Source organism: Pinus tabuliformis, chromosome 7, assembly GCF_031772625.1.
Source record: "Pinus tabuliformis cultivar Carrire ecotype Pingquan chromosome 7, CPIR1, whole genome shotgun sequence".
Taxonomy (NCBI): Eukaryota; Viridiplantae; Streptophyta; class Pinopsida; order Pinales; family Pinaceae; genus Pinus; species Pinus tabuliformis.
Window position 1 is genome coordinate 1,768,001,027 of NC_142293.1, and position 24,219 is coordinate 1,768,025,245.

General features: G+C 38.1%; 1 pseudogene across 1 annotated transcript in view; it reads right to left on the reverse strand.

Annotated features, from left to right (window-relative positions):
- Nucleotides 1-466: 466 nt before the first annotated feature.
- LOC149255430 (large ribosomal subunit protein mL101 (rPPR4)-like) overlaps nucleotides 467-24,219 on the reverse strand; it is a 123,727-nt pseudogene continuing 99,974 nt past the window's right edge. Inside the window, exon 3 of the transcript XR_016267242.1 lies at nucleotides 467-2,168. The product of XR_016267242.1 is annotated as a large ribosomal subunit protein mL101 (rPPR4)-like (transcript). The remainder of the gene's footprint in view (nucleotides 2,169-24,219) is intronic.

Below are 24,219 nucleotides of genomic sequence, written 5' to 3' on the forward strand. Positions count from 1 at the left end.
CTTGGTAGGGTTGGTAGTTCAATAGCTTTGTTATTTCTTGATAATGGATGTTAATTGTGTGTGTATATATATAGAGAGAGAGAAAGTGAAAGAGTCCACAACTAACAATTAACAAGGTTTACTAAAAAAATTAACATTAATTGCTTTGAAGGACCCAAGAAAAAGTTTCACATAATAAATTTATACATATTTCCTACGTAATTTTCCAACTTTGGCCAATATAAATATTTGAACACTACAATTTATAATACTATATAACAATGACACCATATAAATATTACCAAATCTAATCAAATTTTTCAAAGTTCAAATAAAAAAAATTAAGCTCTTAAATATTGGACAATTTGCTATTATATATACATTTAATGCAGTCTGATTTACTTGATAACATATTTTATACTGACATGTAAAAGGCCTTTGATATTAAAGTTTTATGAGATTTTAAAATTAAAATTAATACCATTAATAATAAAACGATGATGATTACGAAAGGTTTTAAAAGACATCAGAGAATACATGGAATTGAGCCAATTAATAGAAAGTAAAGTAGCGTGCCTTCGAATCAAACACTAAACTCTTTTCTTCGCAAGGGCTAATTATATGGACTTGAGAAACTGCAAATTAAATTTTCCAAAAAAATAAGAAATAAGACGAGGCAATGGCTTCATTCCGTTCCCATTTTCACAAACTACGTTGAAATTCACATTCACTTGTACAAAAATTTCGACTCTTATTCTGCCTTTAGCCATAATTATGATGCAATTAGGCTTATGTCAAAGCTTGGCCTTCATAGTTCTTAAAAGGTAGGGCAGACTCGCACACTGAAGCTTCAGCAAAGCATTTTGAGTTTTCAACCAGTGGTTCAGAGGGTGTCCATCAACATCTAGAAAACCCAGAACTTCTTCAGATTAATCCGCTTGTTTGTATAGCCTGACAAATCAAGATTTCTGTTTCTTGTTTAAGATTAAACAGCATGTTCGTTTCTTCATCAGGACTAACATTATCTTCTCTCAGAAGATTTTATTTTTTGTACGAAGCAAAAAATTGTAAACTTTTGTGCTCACAAATTTCACTCCTTTTACTTCGCAAAATCCCTCTGCATTCTTAACATCACCTTGCTTCTCAAAATGTTTTAAAATGGCTAGCACATTTCCAGACTTCCGCTGCCATGAAGTAGTTTTTCGTAATGACAAAGATTTTGTCATTGCCTCCAAAGCCTTGTCAAATTGTTCATTCTGTATATAACCCTGTGCAAGGATTTCCCAAGTACTGGCAGTTGGTTTGACACCATTCTCCAATACACGGTCAAGAAGCAATTCTGCTTTTTGCAGCCACCCATTTTTTATATAAGCAACAAGGAGGACATGGACTACTCTGATATCATTTAATAATTTCATAGATTCCCATTTCTTAAGAAAATCCTCAGCTCCCGCAATGTCCCCAATCCTTACTAATGAAATAAGGAAGCAATAATAGCTTCTATTTGTTATTTTAGGAAATGCCAATTCAAAAGATTTCCAAATCCTGTATACTTCAGCTCTGTTCCCTAGGCTAGCATGAAAACTAATTAAATGATCATAAGCAAGCCGATACTTTCGAGTTGTCTTAGCTTCCATTTCTTTCATTTTATTCTCCATTTCTTTCAATACAGATTCTGCTTTGTCAAGAACTTTGGCCTTCATATAAATATTTGCTAGAGTACAGTGAATGTTCCAATCAATAACAACATTATCATCCCTCTCCATTTCATTCAACACCTCTTCAACCTTATGCAGGTCTGACAAACCTGCATAACTTTTCATCCAGAAGTTATAAGAGTATTTATTTAGTGAGAGACCATTTTTCTTCATTTCCAAAATCATGCAAGGCACCTTTTCAAACTGCTGCGTGTTTATGTATAGCGTCATCATCTCATTAAAGGGAAGTGGACATTTACCAAACCCCAATTCCTTCAACTTTTGCAGGGTTGCTTCTGACTTTTCAATATTTTTCTCTTTTACATAACAGTTCAGAAGCGCAGAATAAGTAGGCCGATTCTTTTCATTATCGGGCAGATCTGCAAAGTACTTTTCAGCTCGGACAATGCCATACACTTTCGCTATCAAGTCTAAGTGGATAGCATGTTCACCTGAAGAGAATGAAAATTTTTTGCGCATCCACTCGGAAATCTGCGAAACCCCAATCAAGTCACTATAGGGAAATCACATCAACTATGTAACACGGGTCAAGATAGAGCGCAATTCTTCAAAGATAGAAACAATAAATCTGCAAATGAATGGGACACGATAATTTGCGTTCAAAAATACTTCAAAAGACAGAAAACTGAAAAAACCTAGTTTCATTGTAGTCGTTCGTGTCCAAAAGCATGCTTACTAAGATAGCAGGAAGGAAAAAACTGAAATATAGAGAAAAAAAAAAAAGAAAAAAAAAAGCCACCATCGTTTCTATTGATAAGCCTGAAATTTTGATCCGTCTCTTTTAAACAAAAGTTCAGATTTAAAATATCACACATCGACAACAAGTTCTTCCATAATCGCTCATCCCCCCCAAATCTACAATACTGTTCCCATTCATTAGAGAGAATTTAAACGGTTGTCTGCAAAATACGCAAAACAGAATATAATCAAGAGGGAGGCCAAGAAAATCTTTGCAATTAAATGCGGTCAATGTTGCATTGGGATATGGCCCGTGGCATCCCTATCTTGGATACACCACCACCCTCCGTCAGATTTTAGTGACATGCCTGTCGGATTGGGAAATGTCCCGAGGGGCAACAGCTATTTCTTCCCCAAAAACCTTTTAAAAAGGAGGGAAAAGAAAAAGCCTTAAAAGGCCTCCAAAAGATACCCTAATCTGCCCTTTAAGTAAACATTCAAAGCTGTAAATATACATCTCTATTTTTTTTTCATATATTGTATATGTGCAAAGAGGGACTGCAATTGTCCAGCTATGAAATATTTTGGGCAATAATTGTAAATGGAGATTAATATGTTTGTCTTATTTTCTTCTTATATCGTACTTTTGTTTTTGTAAAAACTGAACATTGAAAAGTATGATTTTGTAAAAACTTCAACATATAAATGTAATATAAATAATGCATTTACCGTTAGGAGTCAGGACAAGCTGCACATTGACTCTCGTAGATTAGTGTTAGTAATACAATCTTAATAATTAGTCAAATATATTTTATATGATTGTGTAGGTGGGTCATGTAACTTCGGGGACAATATGTAACTGCAGAATAAAGTTAAAGAAATTGTAATCTTGAATATGTTCTTATGGCTAAAATAGGGGTCTTGCTCTTCTTGTTTATACACTACTGAATCTTTATCTCTACCATAGTGTCAAAGTCAATGGCCCCGACAAACGAAGGGTAGGAAGAAAAGTAGAATGGGAGAAAGCCAGCCCTCTCATAAAAGTTACCAAAGTGAAAAAATGAGACACGTCTCACCTTAGGCAACCTCCATGAAACTCTTATTTCATTGCATGTTTTAAACAACAAACATACACTCTATCATATATTTCCTTTCTGGGTTTTCAAAATGAGGCAAATACGTAACATGTTTCTACGAACAATTGTCCAAGTTCTACTCTATTGAGATTCAAACTTGTTTTGATGCATACTTTTTCGAAGGCAGTTGTGCAGTGTTAGAGATCAGAAGCCATGCATACTTCTGTAACAAGTGAGGAAATATTTGCTTCCACATTGGGCAATATTCCATGAACACTATGAGGTGGCAAAGACTCTAAAGCAAAACAACATGAGATCCAAGAGTTGAAGTTTAGAAAGCAGTATCCACATGTATGTGTTGGAGAGGATATGGAAGATGATTCACTGCGTTGATATGGAACCTTCTTGAATGCAATTTATGGAATTCAATATAGCAGTCATGGGTAAATATGTGTAACAAAATACAACGGAGGTTGATGAAATCAAACATTAAGAAATAATGTCAAGTTAATGCTTCTAATATGGAATTGCTTGCGACTCGTATGTAAGGGTTGCATACCTACAGATAAAGAATGCAACTGCTGAAAGGAAATTGTGTTATGAAGTGGAGTATCGTTCTAGAAAACTTAGTTACCAGAAACAGGCAAAGGCAAACAGGAACGATAAGGGAAACAGGGGTCCATTAGATTTCGCATATAGAAAACGTATCATATTGTATACTTATATAGGCAAAGACAGTAAATCCTTTCCTTTCTTCTGATGTTAAACATATAACTACATCGTCACCACTCCCTTGATAAGGTTTCGCATATTTAAAATGCATCTATTGTATACTTATAGGCAAAGTTGGTAAATCCTATCTTCTGAATTACATTGGCATCACTTCCTCATTCATGGTATATTGGGGATTATATGTTACTGCAAACTAATTTCCTTAACTAATTTGGGATAGTAAGTTTTTTATATTAGAGGGTTTCTATGTCGTAAAAAAATTTCAAGAAACATTATTGTTCAATGTTAGGTGTATCCAACTTATTTGAATGGGCATTCGAGGAAAAAATGTGAAAAGGGCACTACACTGCTAGTCAGGGATTTATCAAGAATTGATTCTAGAGACCACCTATGCCCGCAATCACCACTATTTTTGTGAAATTTTAATTTGCTTTGATTCATAAGTATATTTTGAAAAACCTACTGCTTCATCAAATGCAACTGGGTATGCAATGGCACCTGATTTAGCTCTTTCAATACACTTCTCACAAATTTATTCAAAACCCCCCAATCGCCACAATTTCTCCCTAACCCAACTATGCTCACAATCACCAGTATATTTATGGCATCTAATTTCCTTCGATTCATAATTTTTATTTTGAAAATTCTTGGTCGTTTCATCCAATGCAATTGAGTATGTAGCGACCTCCTGATTGCTCTTTCAATACATTATTCACATTTTCTCACTAGGCCAACCATACCTGCACTCACCAATATATTTTGAATCAACACATTCAAGTCCCTTTTCTCATCTTGTTAGTGATTTTGGGAAAGGGGGTAGAAAAATTGTGAAAATTAAATTGAAAGAAGTAAAACAAGAGGTCGCTAAATATCCATTTGCATTGGACAAAGTGACCAAGGATTTTCAGAAAGAATTTACGAATCAAAGCAAATTAAATGCTACAAAAATAGTAGTGATTGTGGGCATGGCCAAGCTGGGGAGAAAATTGTGATGACTGGGGAGGTTGGAGGTAAACCAGAGAGGTAACTGTATTACCCAGTTGCATTGGATGACAAATCGATTGAGGATTTTCAAAATAATATTACAAATCAAAGTAAATTAAATACCACAAAGATAGTGGTGATTATAAACATGGACAGCTTAGGAAAGCCAGCTCTTGTTAAATCCTTAACTGGAGATGGTCCAGACTCCATACTATCTGTTTCAAATGCTTTCCTAAAATGCCCTTTAAAAAAAAGTTGGATACGCCTAATCCTGAAAATCCTCAGTCACTTCATCCAATGCAATTGGATATGTAGTGACCTCTTGTTTTACCTATTTCAATACACTTTTCATAATTTTCTCCAACCCCTGCAAAATTCCAAGACACACCATTGTTTAATTTAGGATTATCCAACTTATTTTGATGGGCATTTTAGGATAGCATGTGAGAGGGGTACTATAGAGCACCACCAGTCAGGAATTTAGCAAATTGACTTCGCTGGGCCACCCATGATAGTAATTACCAGTGTGGCGTTTAATTTTCTATGATTCATAAATTTATTTTGAAACCTTCAGCCAATTTATAATGATAGTGACCTCCCGTTTTACCTCTTTCAATACACTTCTTACAATTTTCTCCAAAACCCCATCACCACAATTTTCTCTAAGTCAACCATGCCCACAATTACCATTATATTTGTGGCATTTAATTTGCTTTGATTCATTATTTATTTTGAATCCTCGCTATCACTTCATCGAATGTAATTGGCTATGTAGTAACCCTCTGGTTTACCTCTTTCAATACACTTTTCACAATTTTCTCCAACTCGCTGCAACACCCCTCCACCCCCTGCGGCCAAACAATGACTAACAAGATGAAAAAGGGAAGTGAGATGTGTAGATCTAGAATATATGTTTCAAATGTGAAAGGATGACTCTTATTCTTTTTAGAAGGCAAAAAAGTTTTTATCAACTTTCATGGCGCCTTCGCTTTCAGTGTGTAACTTTTAAAGGCTTTGGAATAATGTCCCTTATTAAAGTAACAAAGGTCAACAAGCTCAATGTTAGAAAACAAAAGTATAACGGTGCACTAAATAGATGATCTAAAAATCCAACACAACTCATCCAAGCACTTATGGTTCAAATGTGACAAGTAAAGTATGACTCTTATTCTTTTTAAAAGGCAAACAAGTTTTTATCATCAACTTTCATGGTGCCTTTGCTTTCAATGTGTAACTTTTAAAGGCTTTGGAATAGCGTCCCTTATTAAAGTAACAAAGGTCAACAAGCTCAATGTTAGAAAAGACAAGTATAATGGTTCACTAATGAGATGATCTAAAAATCCAACACAACTCATCCAAGCACAAACGTGATCCAACCAATATGAATGAAGGCACTGTCAATGACTGAATGTAGGAGAGTGTATCTCCAGTGCAAAGTTTCTCCCTATACAAAAAGACAGGCAATCCAACACAGAACATAACATTTAAAATCATAACCTCCAAGCTCCAAATTCCAGAAACAGCTACCAACCTTCATAAAAATGGTTTCAAGAGATGCCCTTACAAATAGAGAATTTGTGTGAAATGATCTAGACCACAGAAACGATGATGGTCATACAAAACAATGATTTCTAGCCAATTCACATTTGTGGGTTGTTTCGGCATGGGGACCAATCTTCCATTTTGTTTCTAGTAACAAAGTTAGAGCACAGCTAGAAACAACTTAGAAAGTACGGATGAAAACAGTGCATAATTGCAAACATAACCAAGAGAAGAGTCTATTGGAGCCCCCAAGCATTAGTAGGATGCTGTGAGGGATCAAGGAGGTTGTGCTCAGGCGAGCTATATCGTTGGCAATTGGGTACGCATTTCTGTGTTCACTAATGGAAAAGAGATTGTGAACCTAATATTAAAGAACAGTGTTGGTACAAAAGAAAATTATGCAGAGATAGGAGAGTGTTTCTTAATGCACTAGGACTTCGAATATATTCTAGATTAGGGTATTGCATGTGGTTCCAAATGGGCATATTCATCCCTTGCTTAGCAAAGTGCTCAATTGCAGAGTGAGAGTTCTTAGTTATTGGGAGTTGTGTTATAGTTATTCTTGAAGAATGAGTTGTGTATACTTTTTCAATATTTTGTGCATGTTGGGAGGACAACTACACATTCAGGTAGTCTACTATTAGTATACACTGTTAATAGCTAAATCAAGAATTTTCAATTTAGTTAACAAGGAGGGCTTGGTTGGTTGGTGAAGTGAGAGTGTTGTTATTTCGTCTGAAGGTTCAATGTGCCAAGTGACATGTTCACTCCTTTTAAGTTACCAAGTCTACATAAGCAAGAAGTTTGTGGTTGGGGCCAAATACAAGTCTTGGCCAAATTTGGTAAAATAGATCCCACTTTCTTAACAGTGTAGTCCACTTACTTGGATTGATAAAAAAACAACTATTAAAAAATAATAACAATAATCAAGAAATATGTTCCAATATAATTGTGCACACAGGTTACATAACTAAAATAGTGTACATGATTGCATAGATGCTTGTTATAAACGAACTCCTTATAATCTTTAAATATATGTTAACAGGAATAAGTGATGCCTCTTGCTCTTCCTGTTTATGCATTAATGTATCTTCCATCTTGATAACTTGCTACTTTTGTTTTGGTTTGTAAAATGAGCAGTAAATACTAAATGGTGCTCTTTCAATTTATAAAGTTCAACTTTAAAGATTCAATTTAAACTCCAGATGTCTTTAAGTTTTATATGTATTATTAGTAATAACCCCATACCAGCATACCCAGCTTTTGGTACATCTACTTGAATAACCCCCATACTCATGTACCCAATTCTTGTTACTAGTAGCAAACCGGAACCCCTATTCCCATGTAAAGCATAAATTAGCACACTTCAAAAAGACAGTACCATAATTTATAATAGCAAACTGCTTTCTCTTCAGTGTCCAAGTTGACAGCTAAATACCATAACTGAAATATAACAAGCTTTTTTTATTTGCAATGTCAATATTATGAGAAATTCTTGTTCAAGGAAATGTTGAATTAAAAATAAACATATCAAGATTCAAGAACAAGAGGTTATGTCATGTGGTTTCTTTAAGGCTAATATAGATCATAGTTCATGTACTTGAACCATCCTCGGTGAAACATAAATATTAGTCATGCCTTAATATGCTCCTAAGCAAGCGAAAATTACCTTGCCATGGTTTGTCGAAGTCCTAGAACCTGAATAGAATGCTTTAAATAACAAGCAAAAACTATTACTTAGTGATTAGAGGATAAGGAAGCAAAGACATCAGTTCATTGTTAGTTAAGAAAGTGTACAAAAAAATATATGCATTATGTATAAGAAGCTAACGTATGGAACAAAGATGATAATATATGGAACAAACATGATAGGCATATTAGTTGCTTTATCAACTCCAAAATCTCTTAATCCATCACCTTTCCAAGACTCCTATATGAATCATATGACCGTAAACCTCTAAATTTTTTCTTCCTATGTTTCCCATCCAACAACCAAACCATGAACCCTATATAGTATAAACCTCTTTCTTTGCAACAAAGTTCCCACACCTAGCCATCAAGTTCATACAATGCACTACATAATACCACCATTGTCATCGGCACTCCTTTGAGTTGTGAGTCGTGACAAAAGGTGAACCAAACAACATTTGCACAATTCATGTCACATGGACACAGTTGTGTAGTCCAATGGTTACGAGCTTATTGCAAATAGGCCTACTTTTTCATTTTGGGGATATTTTGGAATTTTTGGCCTACATTGTGTCTTGATTTACTACATTGAAGCTTCCCTTCATATATGACCTTGAAATGCTCTTCCTAGATCAATTGCTTCACCTTGTTCCATATTTGGATAATATTTGGCTTCCTTCCAATTCAAAGTGTACCCATTCCAAACCTACTCGTAACTCAATTAATCTCAACATTTACCCTGCATCCTCATGATTATGGGGAAAAATTGAAACCTTGGGACAAGAGAAGGAAAAGGGTTGCCTCATTATTTAGGACTTTTATGTAAGAGTTGGGCCTGTTAACCACCGAAAGTGGGTAATGCATAGGAGAAAAATTTTCTCCCCATTTGATAGCCAGCCAACCACCAACCCCATGATGGTCAGCACATGACACTATGCCAAAGTTCTCCACCTATTTCTCTGATCAGATCTCACTCCATCTAGCATTTCTTCTCAAATCAAGGTGGGTCATCTCTTGGCAAGTACTCTAATCATTCTTGCAATCATGTGCTTTCATTTAATGTTATGGGCATATTGATATGGATCACAAAGCAAACTGGATGATTGACCGATCTTGATTGTATCCTTGTTTCCACACTTGGGAGTTTAGTATTTGACTCTAGTCTAGCGGGACCTCCTCTGAGGCTTTAGGGTTTAGGAAGGGCAATATTGGGGAGGCACTTATTGGCATAATGTGTCCAAGGTAATCCACGTACCACTTTCCATCTCTCTCGGTTATCCATCTCCATTCTTTGTGTTGGTAATCATTGGATATTGGGATTGGCACCCTGCATCCAAATCCTTGAGTCAGGGCCTGGGAACTTGGCCCTGAAGGTTGTGCAGCTAAAAGAAGGTTAAAAGCATATAAAGCCACAACGAAAGAAAATGTAAAATGCAAAAGATGGTTGAGACGATATTTAGCATGTGGGAAAAAGCCTAGCATGAGCTCTACCTTCCTCATTAACCATCACCCAATTCGTCAAGCATTCAGTGTTTCATCTCAAATAAAGGACTACATCTTAAAGGGGTATTGGAAAAACATAAAGCAAGCTTGAGCTCCCAAGTTATGAACCACATAAAGGCAACACATTAAAGGCGCAACAGAAGGGTGAAAAAAGCAGGTTGAGGAAAGGGTAACTCATGCCACCACAATTGCTCCCCCTTACATCATTATAATCAAGATGTTAGAACCCCATTAGTTGTTCTCATGGTTGTGGCACCTCCCTTGAAGTCTCTCCCACTCCATGATTGTTATTATCACAGACACCTATGGATTGATGGGCTAACCTGCGACATGTCACTCCCCTTAGGGGCTAGAAACACCTAATAGGATTATTGCTCTAATCATCCCTAACAAAGGTGAGGTGACTTGTTTGTAGATCCTAATCTAGTTAGACATCTAAACATGAGTTTTGTGTGAAGTATTCTTGTGCCCTTGACATTAGATATGGTTCATTATGATGCTTTAATGGTTTTATGCCCCTAATGAAGTTGATGTCACTTGATCTTGAAAGATTTTGTTCAAGTGGTATCACATATATGGCAAAGATCCCTTGAGGGATAGCTTCATTCTTCTTCAACACATTCCAATGGGTTTTTTGCCCCGTTCTAAGAACATACTTGACTTTATGGACAAGACATTGGTCGTCCAGAGATGGGCATTGGGCCTTGAGTTGATTCCACATGATCCTACACCCATTGATGAGCCTCCAAATGCTTAAACGTTAAGCCTAAAAGCTTGGGCATTGGACCATTTGATGATGTGTTAGGTCCCTATAATACTATGATTCCCCCATTACTATTGTCGTTGTATCCCTTATTGTTATTGTTGTGCCCCTATTGTCCCCATATTGTTATTATTGTGCCCCATAGAATCCCACTATTATTATTTTTGTGTCTTTATATTATTATTGTTAGGTCAGCTTTGGTTATTTTGTGATCTCTTAGACTCCTATATATAGAAAGGAGGTTTTATCATTTGAATCATCTAAGAATTGTTCATTTGTGTAATGTAAAGGAGGTTTCCCTCTCGAAGAGGCTTATTTCTAAGGTGTTGATCTATCTTTTCTATCTTTTTTGCACTAGTTTCATAACATTTGGTATCAGAGCTTTGGATTCTAGGGTTTCGCTACTCCAAACAGGTCATCATGGAATTTTCGCTATAACTTTTTTTCTGCGATGTTTTAGAAACTACAAAAAAAACCCATTTGAGACGAAATCTCGTTGAACCTCGAGCTCGAATTTCAGATCTTGTCTCACTATATTTTCAGAGATACTCTCTGAGGAAGTTAGGGTTTTTGCAGACCTCCGAATTACATTCCAAACAGGTGACCTTGGGAAAATCGTGATAACTTTCGCTCTGAGCATCATATTGAATTTTCGTAAGAAGTTACAGAAAGAGGATGAGTTGTAGTTTTTTGGATAGCATTTTCAGAACCTAAGGTTGAAATAGTGACTCGCGGAACGTTGTACAAGTTCGCTCTACTAAACTAGTCTATACTCAGGTCATCGTGGGAGATTTGGCATAACTTTTCATTGGAGAATCCAATCTTGATCAGACTTGCGGGGTTAGAAAGATTGCTCAGAGGGTTACAGCAGGAAGAAAATTCAAACCTTGGAGATCCAAAATTACAGAGATACATCAGATTCAATATCGAGCTCCTACAAAGTGAAAAAATGTGTGTAGTTTTTTATTTTTTATTTTTGCATAAGCTTAGTTTGAAGGAATACAAAGGGCATAGTGAAGCATTATTATTGGTAATTGATGCCCCGAAGAAAGAAAATGGAAACACCTAGTAAGCAACCTAAAAGCTCTAGCATGACTCATGAAGAAAATGAAGAAATGCAACATGATATATCAAAATTACGAGACCAAGTGCAACAAATTTCACTTGCACAAAAAGTAACAGAAGCTAAGATGGATGGTTTAAAGAAAGGCATAGAAGCTAAAATGAATGACATGGAAGCTAAGATGGATGGCGTGGAAGCTAAGATGGATGATTTAAAGAAAGGTATGGAAGATTTGAAGACAGGTTTGACAAAGTTTCTACAAGAAATGCTTACTAATGGCGAAAGGGTAGTAAAGGAAACTCATGATGAGAACAAAATAAATGTTAATCATGATTTCATAGACTCTAACATTGGATCGAAGAACCACCATGTTCGAAAGATCGATATGAGGAAGTTTGATAGCAAGATCCCGAAACATGGATACTACAAATGGAGCAATTTTTCGATCTCCATAATGTGAAAAACACACACAAGGTACGCATTGCAACTTTATATTTGGAATCAAATCAGAGTGAAGACTAAAGACATTCCAAAAACAGCATTTAGAACTCATAAGGGTCATTATGAATTTTTTTTCATGCCTTTTGGCCTTACTAATGCACCTTCTACATTTCAAGGTTTGATGAATTCCATTTTCAAACCCTTCCTTAGAAAATTTGTGTTCGTATTTTTTGATGATATACTAATCTACAGCGAATCTTGGAAGGATCATGTCCAACATGTTGACATGGTGCTCAAACTAATGGAGGAGAAACAATTATATGCAAAAATCTCCAAATGTTTTTTGGAGTACAAGAGGTGGAATATCTTGGTCATATTGTATCTCATGAAGGTGTTAAGGTAGACCCTAACAAAATTAAACCCATTAAGGAATGGAAAATCCCCACATCCATAAAGCATTTATGAGGATTTCTAGAGTTGACAAGGTATTATCGCAAGTTTTCTAAGAATTATGGGAGAATAGTAGCACCTCTAACAACATTATTGAAGAAAGATGCATTTTCATGGACCCCAAAAGCAACGAAAGCCTTTGAACATCTTAAAGAGGCAATGTGCCAAGCACCAGTCTTAGCTACACCGGAATTCACAAAAACCTTTATTGTGGAATGTGATGCCTTAGGAAATGGAATTGGTGTCGTTTTAATGCAAGAAGAAAGACCCATTGCTTTCAAAAGTCGTCCAATCAAAGGAAAGTATTTACACAAAGTTATCTATGAGAAGGAAATGTTGGCAATACTACATGCACTTAAGAAATGGCGACCCTACCTAACAGGAAGACACTTGAAGGTAAAAACAGATCATGATAGTCTTAAATACTTTTTAGAACAAAGATTATCTTCAGAAGAGCAACAAAAATGGGTCACAAAGATGTTAGGTTATGACTTTGAAATCATTTACAAAAAAGGGAAGCAAAATGGTGTGGCAGATGCACTCTCAAGAAAGGATGAGGATGTGGAAGCATTTCTTTGCACCATTTCTATTATCCAATCAGATTGAATAAACGAAGCAAGGGATGAATGGAAGAATGACGAGGAAGTGTGGGCACTCATTCAAAAGATACAACAAGATCCCATTACATCTGATACATTTAGCTGGAAAAATGATTCATTATGGTACAAGGATTGGTTATACCTATGTAAGAATTCAGAACTCAAACAAAAGATTCTTAGGGAATTGTACACCTCCCTAAACTAACTAATGGAGGAGAAACAATTACATGCAAAAATCTCCAAATGTTTTTTGGAGTACAAGAGGTGGAATATCTTGGTCATATTGTATCTCATGAAGGTGTTAAGGTAGACCCTAACAAAATTAAAACCATTAAGGAATGGAAAATCCCCACATTCATAAAGCATCTACGAGGATTTCTCGAGTTGACAAGGTATTATCGCAAGTTTGTTAAGAATTATGGGAATAGTAGCACCTCTAACAACATTATTGAAGAAAGATGCATTTTCATGGACTCCAGAAGCAACGAAAGCCTTTGAACATCTTAAAGAGGCAATGTGCCAAGCACCAGTCTTAGCTACACCGGAATTCACAAAAACCTTTATTGTGGAATGTGATGCCTCAGGAAATGGAATTGGTGTCGTTTTAATGCAAGAAGAAAAACCCATTGCTTTCAAAAGTCGTCGAATCAAAGGAAAGTATTTACACAAAGTTATCTATGAGAAGGAAATGTTGGCAATACTACATGCACTTAAGAAATGGCGACCCTACGTAACAGGAAGACACTTGAAGGTAAAAACAGATCATGATAATCTTAAATACTTTTTAGAACAAAGATTATCTTCAGAAGAGCAACCAAAATGGGTCACAAAGATGTTAGGTTATGACTTTGAAATCATCTACAAAAAAAGGGAAGCAAAATGGTGTGGCAGATGCACTCTCAAGAAAGGATGAGGATGTGAAAGCATTTCTTTGCACCATTTCTATTATCCAACCAGATTGGATAAACGAAGCAAGGAATGAAAGGAAGAATGACGAGGAAGTGTGGGCACTCATTCAAAAGATACAACAAGATCCCATTACATCTGATACATTTAGCTGGAAAAATGATTCATTATGGTACAAGGATCGGTTATACCTATGTAAGAATTCACAACTCAAACAAAAGATTCTTAGGGAATTGTACACCTCCCCCTTAGGAGGGCACTCAGGATTTCTAAAAACCTACCACAAGGTTAAGAAGGATTCTTTTTGGGATAGCCTTAAATCGGATATTCAAAATTTTGTCGCTAAATGTTTGGTTTGCCAACAAAATAAAGTTGAAACAATTAAGATCCCAAGACTATTACAACCTTTATCCATTCCAAGCCAACGTTGGGAGGAGGTTTCAATGGATTTTATCACAGGTTTACCCAAGTCCGAAGGAAATAGTGTTATCATGGTGGTAGTTGAAAAACTTACCAAGTATGCACACTTTTGTGTATTATCTCATCCATTTAAAACGAGTACAGTTTCCACTACATTTATGGAAACAATTCAAAAGCTACATGGAAACCCAAAGATTATTGTAAGCGACAGAGATCCCATTTTCATTGGAAATTTTTGGACAAAATTATTTTCTTGTCTTGGTACTCAGTTAGCTCATAGCTCATCTTATCATCCTCAATCTGATGGGCAAACTGAGATAGTAAACAAATGTTTGGAAGGACATATTCGTTGCTTTGTATCTGATAAACAGACACAATGGGTCAAATGGTTGCCTTTGGCTAAATGGTGGTATAATACTTCCTTCCATACTGCAACAAAAATGACCCCATTTATCGCACTTTATGGATATCATCCACCATCCATCACATCATATTTAAGAGAAAATTCTAAGGTTCAAGCAGTGGAAGATCACATCGAGCATCAGCGACAAGTTCTCCAACTCTTAAAGGATAACCTCACCTTGGCACAGAATAGAATGAAACAGCAGAGAAATCAACATCGCAACGTAAGAAGTTTTAATGTAGGTGATTGGGTATTCCTACGGTTAAAACCATATAAACAAATGTCCCTCAAGCAAGCTAAGAAGGATAATAAATTATCACCAAAGTATTATGGACCATACACAGTGTTGCAAAAGATAGGTACTATGGCATACAAATTGGAGCTTCCTGCAGCGCCGAGTGCACCCAGTTTTCCATGTTTCATGCTTACAAAAGGTTATAGGTGACAAGCTTCCAGTTCAAACAATATTGCCAAAACTTGATGAGGAAAGAAAAATCATATTGGAACTTGAAGCAGTCAAAGAAACAAGAACTCAACAGCTACGAAATCGATCAATTTCAAAGTATCTCATCAAGTGGAAGAACTTACCTGTTGAAGATTCCACATGGGAGGATGAGAATTTTATACAGAAGCATCTAGAACTACTCAAGCATTGAGGACAACACTTTTTTGAATGAGAGGGGCATGTTAGGTCCCTATAATACTAGGATTCCCCCATTACTATTGTCGTTGTATCCCTTATTGTTATTGTTGTGCCCCTATTGTTCCCAGATTGTTATTATTGTGCCCCATAGAATCCCACTATTATTATTTTTGTGCCTTTATATTATTATTGTTAGGTCGGCTTTAGTTATATTGTGATCCCTTAGACTCCTATATATAGAAAGGAGGTTTTGTCATTAGAATCATCTAAGAATTGTTCATTTGTGTAATGTAAAGGAGGTTTCCCCCTCGAAGAGGCTTATTTCTAAGGCGTTGATCTATCTTTTTTATCTTTTTGTGAGTTGGTTTCATAACATGATATGCCCAGATGGACCCAAGACGCCCCCAAGCTAGCCTTGACATTGTTTGATGGACAGTTCCTTGTTCCAAAGCCTAGATGAGGATGGTTATCACTGAGATGACTTGGGAGGGCTAGCATATCTCTCTGTGATGCCAATGCTTGCCCTTAGAGGTGCCACGTCACTCCCACATGCTTGAAAATGGTGACATATGGCCTCTTTTGGATGACGTCATGGTAGAGGAGGCACCATTTAGAGTTGTACATGTGCACTTTGGGACTTTCTCGGAGTGAGGAGCACCCTTGGAGCCTTGTCTCGGTTCCTTGATGCTTTAATGCCTATTTCGTAGGATGACGTCATGGTAGACACTACTTTTCTCTAACAAGTGTGGGTTATTTTTGGAATTTTGATATGTTTAATAGCTATTTCAAGGTCAGCTTGTGACCTTTGACCTAGTTGAATGCTCAAGTAAACCTTTTAAGTTGTTTTTCTTGTAAAACTATTGAAATAAGGCTTGGTTATCCTCATATAAGTAGAGGGGAGCCTTATTCACTTTAAATCGTCATTCATCACTGCACTTCTCTCTCTTTGGAAGTGCGCACTAGCTTTATGACTCTTTTCTAGTTGGCTAAAATGTGATTCTATGGTGTGAATTGCTTTTGGAGGTGGATTTTTGCTTGAAGGTTGGTTTCTTGGCATTGATTGAAGAGATTCTTATGGATATTTTGTAATTGTATTGCCTATTTTCTATATTTGCATGTTATATTGTGTAAATTAGGGTTTCTACATGTATCATGGTTAAAATTGCTATATTTATCTAGAAATCTTGATTCTCTATGTCGTGCAAAATTGTTTTCCTTGAATCCTTCAATAGAACTCAAAGTTGTGCATCTCTTGAATTTAAAATCTCCTTATTAAGGATGTTTCTAGGGTTTGTAAAAAGAGACATTAGCCCTCTCACCCTCTTCATCAAGGTTGTCCTCATTGAATTTGCCCTAGATAACTCCATTTTAGATCAAGGTACTAGTCTAGGTGGTGGTGATCAATCTCTCTACTTTAAATATTTTCTCTCTTCTCTCTTAAATTCTAGATATCTAGGGTTAGGGTTCAAGTTTATTGAAATATTGCTAAAAAATAATTGTATTTGATGTGTTATTGCCCTCTAAGTAGGAATTGCCTTAAATAATTGTCAAAAACCAAAATCTAGCATTTATTGCATCCTTAATTTTAGGACCGACGCCATCATTATATTGTTGTTTTATGCATGTTTCAACCATAAAAACTCAATTGCAAACCCTAAACTTGCATATCTAATCCATAGTCTTGATCCTTTCTTGATTTATCATTGTAAGACTATTTCTTTTGGCTGTTATATGACAATGCATGCCATGTCATTGAAATCTATCAAACCCTAACTTATAACAGCCCTCTAATTTGCTTAAATGATCGAGGGGCAAAGTGCTTGTATTTTGGTAAAGATTATCTTAACCCTCTAGGCTCTTCTAGTATCCTATCCCAATCATTAGACCTATACATCACCTTGAACAATTCTTATTGAATACCCTTTAGGTGATTTACATATAAGGAAGCCTCCTTTGTGGTTTACTTACCACTAAATAGCTACAGAAAGCCCATTGAGCTGACGATGGTGACTAATCTCTTGTTGCCATTGTTGAAAATTGCAATTAGTTTCGGTCTTCATTATCGTCATTTGTCTCATGTCATGATGTAATTCTTATGTGTTGATCAAAAGAAGATTGAAAATGTAAAAGAAAATTTGTTTATAAACCATGGTTTCATGCTTATGTCATTTGGTCAATAAGTCAAGCATCCATTGTATGCTTCTAGGTCTTTGTCTTGAGTCATGGTGGTTGTAATTATGTAAAAGACCCATTTGGGCACTTATATAAAGAAAATAAAAATTATTTTTTTGGATATTGAAGTGTTTAGGTGAGCTCCCAAGAACAAGTCGGTCAGCCAGTAGAAGTCGGCCTAAAGTAGGCTTGAAAAGCCACTTAGAAGGCTATATAAAGAAAGATTTTGTCCTCCTTAGAGACACACATCTGCGCACTACTTGAAAGAAATGGTCAACAGTTTGGAGAGGCATGCGAAGGTCATTAGGAGGCTAGACGAGCCTTCAAAGGGAGAAGCTTTGAAGTCATTAAAGATCTGATGTTTCGAAGTCTTCTGAAATCTGAAATGTGTGAGGTTCCTAGATTTTGCTAGGGTTTCCACAGGGTCAAAGTTACAGAAGTGGAAGTTGCAGAAGTGAAGAAAACACATTTGGCTGGTTGGTTGACTTGTATCTTGGTGAGAGTTGGAGGTCTTGTGTTGGGTCTTGGAAGTCTCCTTTGAAGTTGATAAGAAGAGAAGTTTTGATGGGTTTTCCCCTTGGAGGGGTTTTTGCCCTGGCGTGGAGCCAATATCTTGTGTTCACATGATCTTTATTGTTTTTCGCGTTTATTGATGATGAAAACATAATCATAATTAAGAAGGAAAACATAATATCACAAGTAAATGTCATGTAAGGAAAACGTTAAATTGATGATGTTGCCCTAGCCAATTTTCCAACAACCATAAGGTTTGGATATACCTAATGAGGTTTTGCACTATGCCTGCTAGATATTGTGGTAACAAGGCCAAAGGTAGGCACAAATTTCCCTCTACATAAGACATTTAATTGTTTGTTGGGTTTATAAATATATTTTGCTTGTTTGATTATTTTCTTGATCTCAAAGTTTGCCACAATGTCCCTAGCATTCCATGCTTTCGATATGATGGCTAAATTTGTTATTCAAGCTCAAGGAACTAATTAGAACTTAAAACCCTTGGGTAAGTTTGCTTTATTTGTTTTCGAAAAAATCGTTACAATTTGTGGGTTTGCACCATTATCAAATTTAAGGATACACTCATGTTCAATACATTACCTCCATTAATGCACCTTTAAATTAAATCTTTAGATCATTGGGAATTCTTCCTTCTTGTTTCTAAACCTCAATTGTGGAGGTTCAATATTAAAATTACAACACCATTTATAATTTTCCTAGCCAAAGCTCAAAGTTTATCATTTTTGAATTTCCAATGGGTAATTACTCGGGTCACCTAACATGATGACATAGATGATAGGACAAGGAGGACATGGAATCGTACAACTAGTTATTGGTTAGCACTTACTAGTACTACGTCAATGATGATCACAGGACAAACACACAAGAAATTAGAACCATAAACTGCAATTTTCTCATTAAGTCATTAAAATCAAATGTCTTACATAGATATTGAGTCACTACTACTATAGGTTGGAATGCTAATGTCAAATACTAAATATGATAAATATTAGAACTGTAGATGGAGGAATCTCATAGCTCGTGATTGTCAGTAGTTCCCCTCCATATCAAAATCAGCATCACTGCCGCTACTCTCTCCTCCATCCTCCTCCTCTATATCCAATCCAATCAATGCATATGTTGGTATGGAGGATGACCCCTCAGGATCACCATCATCAAAAGTGAATGGCTCTTACATTGCTTCATTAAGATCCAAGTTGGTTAATGCCAACTCAACATTGTTGTCAAAACCTATACCATTCTGAAACACATCCCACATCTTTGTATTTACCTTCAACCGCTCCTCCCTCTACCTGTAAAGAAGATGGAAGTTGGTGTGCACATACACCATTGTCTCCACCCTAGACTGCTCAAGCTTGCTCTTCTTCAAATTATACAAATTCTCATATTTGCTCCAATTCCTCCCGCAACAAGAGGATGAAGTAACCTGAGAGAGAAGCCGCATAGCTAACTACTGAAGAAGAGAGTGTGTTTCCCCATGAGTTGCCACTAAGCATAGGGATTCTTAGCCCCTCTTATCTCTGACACATCATAGCCTCTTATTGTAGCGGCTACAACCACCCTCCAAAATTTTGGCTCGCATGCAAATTTCGGAGCCTACCTTGGATCTTATGATCAATCGTCCTTGGTCACTTGTTGGTAAGTTGATGATCTCAAGCTTCCCTCCTTGATCTTAAGAGTTGTTCATGTTCTCATCTTTATGCAGCATGTGTCACCTTTGGGCATAGGGATTGTTGTTTTTCATGCAAAGGGAATGTTGTTTTGCTTCAAGGGAAAGCATGCACGCATGTTTCACACTCACTTCATGCACACTTGTCACGAAGGTTGTTGCATCAAGCAGAGTATGTTTTATAAATTCTGGATGGTCTACATTGTATCACTATGTGTTCGTGTGTGATCATAGTTGAGTCCTATCACTGTTTACATATGTTTCACTGGTCTCACACTTAGCCAATTTCCGAAGCAACTTAGCCTCATCCAGCTTCCCAAAACTGTGCACTTTGCTTTTGCAACCCTCAAGCTTTTTCCCTTTCCTGCTGGAAATACGCAGTGCGCAGAGACCCCCGCCTCCCTTAGCATCCAAAACTGCACAGTGGTTTCCTCCAGTGTCCTTCCCTCAGCTGGAACCCACTGTCATCAGAAATTGCGCAGTGTTCTCCCTCAGCTGCTCGGTCTGCGTTGCAACCTGAAACTGCACAGATGTGTCCTCCCGGAACCCATCCTGCAGAAGTGCCTTGCATCCAGAAACTGCACAGTATTACCTCTCAGTTACCCAAGCTGCACTGCACTCAGAAACTGCGCAAAGATGTCCTCCCAGGACCCCATCCCGCAACAGTGTCATGTGCCTCAAAATTGCACAGTGTTGTCCAAGTTGCCCTATCTGTCTTGCATGCAGACACTGCATAGATGGGCCTCCCATGGCCTCATCCCGACAGCAGTCAATGCCCATTGAAATTGCACTGATTTATCTCTCAATGACTACAGGAAAAGGTGACATGCTGAGACCACTCCCAATGAGTTGAGGAGAAGGACCAAGAGACCAAGTGATCAGGACAGCGTGCAAACTTCGTCGGATGCATGATCATCTCAAGGGTAAGAATGGTAAGTAAAGAACACCTTTCGAAGTACACCTCTTAGTTGAGTTTGCAAAACTGCTTGTCATTTTCATATCATCCTATCTTCAGTAACATACATGGTGCTAGCACAAAAAGTCATTTCATGTATTTCCTCTACATGTCTTGTTTTCTTTTTGCTTGTTTGACCAACTGTCGTCTTCAGCATGTTGATTGTTATGCCATGCTTGCGACCTTGTCCTGGAGATGTTGAAGGTTTGTCTTTGTGTGTATGAGTTGGGTTCTCTATGTAAAGATCTATCGCACTCACACACGAAGTTGTAAACAATGTCGCGCAAGTGTGGTCACGGTCATTCAATGATCTATCTCAAGTGTCGCACTTGTCGCTCTCACCCTTAGACAGTTGCACCGAGACATGTTCTCTTACTGGTTTGAAGTGTCTTGTCGTCAAGTCATGTCAAGTGTGTGTTCACAATGTCATGTATACACGAGTTCACTCACTCACACACTTAGCCATTTTTTCTGAAAATTTGTCAATCGGACCACCCTCCATTAGCCAGACCTCCACTGAGTTGCACTACGCAGTCTCAGCCCTCATTGACCAAGCACTGTTTCCCAGAACTGCGCAGAGCTTGAGGTTGCCCTCCAAGCAATCTGCACTGCACAATCCTAGAATCAACTTGCCCGACTGTCACCCAGAACAGCGCAAAAGTTGCCCAAGAAGCCATCTCAGTTTGCGCTTCCCACAAGCCTATATATTAAGCCTCCCGCTAGTCAACCGGAGAATTTGACTTAAGCAGTGACCCAAGGCTGCACTCATCCCCAAAACTGTGCAGAAGCTATCAGCCTGCCTGCCCGCACTACCTGAAGAAATTGCGCAGACATGAGGGACAGGCACCCACGACCTGTCACTGCACTGTCCCAAGAAAGTGCGCAATTCTGCCAGGCAGTCCCCCTGCTGGCCTGCTCTCCACTCCTCTTGAAAACTGCGCAGTTTTCATTGGCAATCCACCTGTTGCCCAGCACTCCGCTCAGCCCGGAAACTACGCAGTCATGTCTTGCTTGACTACCTCCCAGAACTACGCAGTTCTAACCAGCAGGCTCCCATAGCCCGATCCCAGCCTCCTCTAGAAATCTACGCAGTTTTCACTACCAGTGCTCCCTGCTGCTAGCACTGCCTTCCCCAAAAAAGTTGCGCAATTCTGCCTCCCTGCTAAGCCATATCCTGCAGATGTCACTGTTGTCCCGGACTGCTCGACCCAACCTCTCAATGACTTCTGCACAGTTTTTCCCGACAGTGCCCCAGAGCCTCACATCCCGGCCTGACATGTGCTCTGCGTTGTTTCAGAGCCTTGTCCTCTCTCCTGGTCACTTGCACCCAAAAATGAAAGACAATGCATCATGGTAGACTAGGGGATTTCTGGATTTGATGTCGTCTCGTCATGAGTGATTGCAGAAACAGGTACATGGATGAGACATGGTGCGACGACGAACGGGATGAACAAGGAGCGCATGCTAGAAGACTTGCTCGTGGTTGGACGAACACACGAAGCATACCAAGTAGCAAGCGAAGGAGACACATGCACATGCATGAACCATCAAGCGAACACCAAGACCATTGAAGACTCCGCGCACTTTGCCATGCGGAGGTGAAGCTATGGTACACCACGAGCACACTCATCACTCAGCAGCACAACAACTCGACACGAACAACACAACCAGCATGTGCATACCAGCAGTGTCATGTCAAGTTGTGTCATGAGTCGCCTCGGCCACATCACTACTTTGGGTCATACTTGTGTAATCAATGTAATGTAACGTGGAAGTCCAAGAGACCCACGAATGAAGTTAAAGAGTCATGTAAGTCGAACAGTCATGAGGGAATTCGAAGAGTCACAAGGGCTAGTTTCACCCTTGGCTATATATACCCCTCATTTGTACATGCAAAAGACTTTTCACCTTGGCTCCTCCCACATAGCCTTGAAAGTCTGTAATCTTTTCTTTGAGGACTGAGCAGTGGCTCCAATGCTCCACTGCTAAGGCTAGTGATGTATGGTGTACGAATGTGTCTTGGAACTTTTGCTTAATTTAGAAGCCTGTCACAGGCCAAAACGTTTTCATTCATGCATTGTATTCATTTGTAAAACTATTCTTTAAATGCTAAGTCGAACAATCATGAGGGAAGTCGAAGAGTCACAAGGGCCAGTTTCACCCTTGGCTATATATACCCCTCATTTGTACATGCAAAAGAATTTTCACCTTGGCTCCTCCCACATAGCCTTGAGAGTCTGTAATCTTTTCTTTGAGGAGCGAACAGTGGCTCCAACGCTCCACTACTGGGGCTAGTGATGTATGGTGTATGAATGTGTCTTGGAACTTTCGCTTAATTCAGAAGCCTGTCACAAGCCAGAGCATTTTTATGCATGCATTGTATTCGTTTGTAAGACTATTCTTTAAACGCTTGTAATGCATGTTTGCTTAACTTGTACTAATATAGTTGAACTATTTCGATTGTTTTAGTGCATATGTTGTTGGAAATGTGTTGTATCAGTTGTTATCGTTGTCTCGCCCGTGTGGACTACTCTGTTGGACACTAGACAGACTCATTCTTGTAAACTTGTTATAACGATCATCGCACTCATGTAGACTACTTCGCTGGGTGTTGTACGTGCTATCTGTTCACCTTTGTGTATGTGATTGTCGCATCCGTGTGGACTACTCCACCGGAAGCTGCACAGATCCTGTTGTGTGGTGTGTCTCTACCTGAGTTGGGACTACTCCCTTTCGACTTGAGACTCACTCTCACCCTCCCCCTCTGCAATGAAAGAACTTTGACACAAGTGACACTAAGCACTCACCAGGCACACAAACCTCGTTGTTTGAAGACTAAGTATACCACTCTCATGTTTTGACAAGCAAGAGCTAAGGCATATCTTTAAGATAATGGCAATCGGGCCATCATACCGGATGGGACTCCTACACCAAACGGTGTGAGGTCTAGTTGGGACTTCATACCGGGGAGATCCCCTGAATGTTGGCGGGTCCAGCACCGTCAACACCTCCAAATCTCCCAATGCCAGTGGAATACTCTTCGAAGCCCTCCTCCAACTCCTCAAGGGATGCTCTATCATGACATATCCTCTAAATGCATCTTTTCTCCCCTGTGAAATCTCATTATCCATGTGAAGAAAGAATCTATGTGAAGGGCCACCATTGAGCCAACCATTGTTATAGTATTTGGGATTTGATAAGTGAGCCAAGCGATGCAAAGGTGTGCAATTCTTATCCCACTTGCTAACAAGAATATCGTGTATGGTGGTGAAAAAGGTCTCTGCTAATGTCCCATACTCG